We start from the raw sequence: 5,393 nt of genomic DNA, 5'->3' as shown, positions 1-5,393 counted from the left end.
ATCATTTCTAACATAAACCATTAACACAACATGTTTTATGACATGTTTTGCCCATCACCCTTTGTCATGGCCGGCCACTAGTAATTAAATGGGGGAAATTGACATGCAAGTCCACCCCTTTGATTACATGCACTAATAGATCCTTATAGATTAACCTATCACATTTCAAAAGTGTCACACATAAGTCCTATTGACTAAATTCACATGCAATTTACTAAATCGAAGCTTAAAACTTTTGCACATTTATAATCACATATTTTAGACAATAAATATCATATTCAAATAATTTGGTGACTCGGTTTAGCGGTCTCGAAACCGCTTTCCGACTAGGGTCACTTTAGGGCTGTCACACACGGGTAGAGACACGACCGTGTGTCTCAGCCCTATGAAGGACATGGCCTAGCACACAAGCGTGTGCTTGGGCCGTGTGACCCTTAAGGTTTACTGAAGTCAAAAATAGAATGTCAAGGTTTTTAGATACGGGCTAGGACACGGGAGTGTGTCATGCCATGTGAAAACCCCTACAGGTTCAAATTTAGAATTTAATTCACATGGGTGTGGGACATGGGTGTGTCCCTAGAGGCTTCGACCGTGTGTGCACATGGGCCATCAGCTCGGCCGTGTTATAATGAACACACGAGCGTGTTACCCTTCTACAAGCGTGTGCCTTATTTCTAGTGTTATTTTTTAGGTCGGGTTAAAGACTTGAGTTAGTTTTTGAATGGTTTCCAATGAGAGTTTGAGGCCTCGTAGGCTTACAGTAAGAAGTTTTAAACAAGGTTAGAAAAAGTTTTAAATGTGATCAAGTCTTGGTGACTCGAAAATGATTGTATGCATATGGTTAAGTATTGTAATGCCCCGTCTCAGCCTTGGACTCAGGTAAGGGGTGTTACATTTAGTGGTATAAGAGCATGGTTTAGTCAGTTCTAGGACTAACTTTGTGTGAGTATGAGTCTAACTATACATGCCATAACTGTATATTGATAGTGTGACGATTCCTGACGAGATAAATTGTGTTTTATTTATATAGTAAATGAATCCTAACGTAGCTACTGCGAATGACGTTGAAAGTAATGCGCCGGCTCCCACTGAGGGGACCGCGCCAGTAGACAGTGAGCCTGTGACACTGAGTCAGGGCGGAGGGGCTAGAGAGGCTTACCTCCACACGATGGACGCTTGGTACACAGAGTTTGTTCATGCAAATTCGAACACTCCACCTCCCCTACCTCCCCCAATTCCTCAACCCGTTCATATAGCTCCTCAAGGAACAAATATAGCTAGGAGAGAGAAACCTCTAGTAGACAGAATCCGTAAACATGGGGCTGAAGAATTTAGGGCAAATATTGATGATGACCCAGAAAGGGCTGAGTTTTGGTTGGAAAATACCATCAGGGTATTGGATGAATTATAGTATACGCCGAAGGAGTGTATGAAGTGTGTCGTGTCACTTTTGCAAGACTCAGCTTACCAATGGTGGAATACCCTTGTGCCGATTGTACTAAGGGAAAGGATTACATGGGAGTTTTTCGAAGAGGAATTCCGGAAGAAGTATATTATTCAAAGGTTTATAGATCAGAAGATGAAGGAATTTCTAGAATTGAAACAAGTTCAAAAGGCAGTAACAGAGTATGAACGTGAGTTCATGAGGCTCAGCAAATACGCTAGGGAGTGCGTGTCTACCGAAGCCATCATGTGCAAGAGATTTGAGGATGGATTGAATGAATACATCCGATTGTTAGTTGGCATCTTAGAATTGGGGGAATTCGTGGTGCTCGTGGAGAGAGCATGTAAGGCCGAAGAATTGGCCAAAGAGAAGAGAAATGCTGATATTGAGTCCTGAGACTCAAGGAAAAGATAGATGGGGAAATCACAGTAGACCCTATCTAAGAGATCGAGAGAGTTTCCTACCCGATCCAACACGTCAGTGGGGTTATCGAATTAAAACTCAGACCACTTCTATTGCGAGTGTTGGTAGTGTTCAGCCAAATAGGCCAGAGTGTTCACAATGTGGTACACGTCATTTCGGTGAATGCCAAGTGAATGAAAGAGGTTGCTTCAAATGTGGATCACTAGACCACTTCATCCGAGACTGCCCTGAATTAGATGAGAAAGATAAAAAGCCTGAGATGAAGGCGAGTAGTGCTCCCTCGAGGGGTAGACCACAAAAGAACCCGGACAGTGGGGCTAGCAGTAGAGGTGCCCCTAGAGATTCAGCTGTGAGGTCCGAGGGTCGTGTGCCTACAAGGACTTATGCCATACGTGCCCGTGAAGAGGCAGAGTCTCCCAATATGATTATAGGTACCTTTTCTATCCAATATATTTTTATTTTTGCTTTAATTGATCCGGGGTCTACCCATTCTTATGTTTGCATGAAATTAGTTCCCATTATGAAAATGCCAATTGAGTCTACGGAATTTGTTGTAAAGGTGTCAAATCCATTAGGCAAGCATGTGTTAGTTGACAAAATATGTAGAAATTGCCCTTTGATAATTAGAGGTCATCGTTTCCCGGCTAACTTGATGTTATTACCGTTTAATGAATTTGATGTAATCCTTAGGATGGATTGGTTGACTTTTCATGGGGTTGTAGTAGATTGTGAATGAAAAGTTATTAAGCTAAAATGTGAAGATGGGAATGTTATTCGGGTTGAACAAGGTAAATTGGGTAGATTGCCTGAAGTGATATCGTCTATGACGGCAGAGAGATATTTAAGAAAAGGGTGCGAGGCTTAGCTCACCCTTGTATTGAATACTCAAGCATCTGAATTGAAGATCGAGTCAGTTCCAGTGGTATGTGAGTTCACGGACGTATTTTCAGAGGAATTGCCTAGATTTCCTCCCGCAAGGGAAGTTGGATTTGGAATCGAGTTAGTCCCCAGTATGGCTCCCATCTCGATTGTTCCTTATAGGATGGATCCTACGACGTTGAAGGAGTTGAAAGTTCAACTAAAAGAGGTAACTGACAAGGGTTTTGCGAGTCCGAGTTTTTCCCCGTGGGGTGCTCCGGTACTTTTTGTGAAGAAGAAAGATGGGTCGATAAGATTGTGTATAGACTACCGACAGCTCAACAAGGTAACCATGAAGAACAAGTTCCCATTGCCAAGGATCGATGATTTGTTCGATCAGTTGAAGGGAGCCACCATGTTTTCTAAGATCGACTTAGGTCGGGCTACTATCAGTTAAGGGTTAAGGAGTAAAATGTACCAAAAACTGCATTTAGGACGAGGTATATGCACTATGAGTTTCTTATTATGCCCTTCGATTTAAAAAATGCTCCTGCGGTGTTTATGGATTTGATGAACTGCATTTTCTGACCGTATTTGGATAACTTTGTAGTGGTTTTTATCGACGACATACTGATTTATTCGCGTGATGAGAATGAGGACGCGGAGCATCTAAGAACTATTTTACAAACATTGAGAGATAAACAATTATATGCCAAGTTTAGTAAGAGTGAATTTTGGCTTAAAGAAGTTGGATTCCTAGGACACATCGTGTTGGGAGATGGAATCAGAGTTGACCCAAGCAAAATCTCAGCCATTGTTGAGTGGAAATCGCCAAGGAATGTGACAGAGGTTCGAAGCTTTTTGGGCTTAGCTGGATACTACATAAGATTTGTAAATGGGTTCTCAATAATAGCTACTCTGATGACAAATTTGTTACAAAAAGACGTCAAGTTTGAATGGACAGAGAAGTGCCAACAAAGTTTTGAGAAATTAAAGGCCATGTTGACTGAGGCTTTAGTTCTTGTGCAACCAGAATCAAAGAAAGAATTCGTGGTTTATAGCAATGCCTCCTTAAATGGATTGGGGTGCGTACTCATGAAATAAGACAAGGTAATAGCCTATACCTCGAGACAGCTAAAGCCACACGAGAGAAATTACCCAACCCATGATTTGGAGCTAGCAACTATAGTGTTCGCGTTGAAAATTTGGAGGCACCATTTTATGGTGAGAGATGCCGAGTATTTACTGACCATAAGAGTCTAAAGTATTTGATGACTCAAAAGGAGCTAAATTTACGGCAACGACGGTGGTTAGAGTTGACAAAGGATTATGAGTTGATTATCGACTATCATCCGGGAAAGGCGAACGTGGTCGCCGATGCATTGAGTAGAAAATCCTTATTTGCTTTGAGAGCAATGAATGCTCAATTGGCCTTGTCAGAGGATGGTTCAATTCTTATTGAGATGAGAGCTAGACTGATGTTTCTTCAAGAAATTTGTGAAGTTTAGAATAACGACGGTAAATTGCAAGCCAAGTGAACTTAGTGTGAGTCAGGTGTTGAATCAAATTTTCAAATTAGAACCGACGGATGCTTGATGTTCCAAGACAGAGTTTGTGTACCCAAGGATAATGAGCTTATTCAGAAGATTTTATGAGAGGCGCATAGTGGTTGCTTATCTATCCATCCGGTAGTGTGAAAATGTATAACGACTTGAAGAAAATATACTGATGGTCAGGGATGAAAAGAGACATTTCTAAGTTTGTTTCTAAGTGTCTAGTTTGTCAACAAGTGAGGCTGAACACCAAGTACCTTCGGGATTACTTCAGCCTATCATGGTCCCCGAGTGGAAGTGGGATCAGATTACTATGGACTTTGTGATAGGTTTGCCGGTAACCTCGAGGAAGAAAGATGTTGTGCAGGTTGTGGTTGATCGACTGACGAAATCGGCTTACTTTATCCCAATATGTACAGACATCTCACTTGATAAGCTAGCCGACTTGTACATTTCCGAAATTGTAAAACTTCACGGAGTGCCCTTGTCGATTATCTCGGACAGGGATCCAAGGTTTACCTTGAGGTTTTGGAAGAAGTTACAAGATACTTTAGAAAAAAAATTAAATTTTAGTATAACATTTCACCCGCAAACCGACATTCAGTCGGAGGGAGTCATTCAAATATTAGAGGACATGTTACGGTGTTGTGTTCTCGAGTTTCAAGGCAGTTGGGAAAGGTACTTACCACTGGTCGAATTCGCCTTAATATTGGATCGCCTTATAAGGCTTTGTATAGGCGTAGGTGCCGAACGCCTTAATATTGGATCGAGCTAAGAGAGAATCAGATTCACGGGGTCGATTTAGCCAGAGAAATTGAAGAAAAGGTTAAAGTGATTTGTAATTGTATAAAGGCCGCATCGTATAGATAGAAATCCTATGCGGATTTGAAACGAAAAGAGATCGAGTTTCAAATCAGGGATAAAGTGTTTTCGAAGGTATCCCCGTGGAAGAAGGTTCTCCGATTCAGAAGGAAAAGCCAATTGAGTCCAAGGTTTATTGGACCTTATGAGGTGACTGAGAGAATTGGACCGGTAGCATATCGATTGGCTTTGCCCTCAAAATTGGAAAAGATTCAGGACGTGTTTCATGTGTCCATGTTACGAAGATATAGATT

Source organism: Gossypium arboreum, chromosome 1 (assembly GCF_025698485.1).
Source record: "Gossypium arboreum isolate Shixiya-1 chromosome 1, ASM2569848v2, whole genome shotgun sequence".
In the NCBI taxonomy this organism is placed as follows: Eukaryota; Viridiplantae; Streptophyta; class Magnoliopsida; order Malvales; family Malvaceae; genus Gossypium; species Gossypium arboreum.
The sequence above is the reverse complement of the archived record's forward strand: the minus strand, read 5'-3'. Positions refer to the sequence as shown.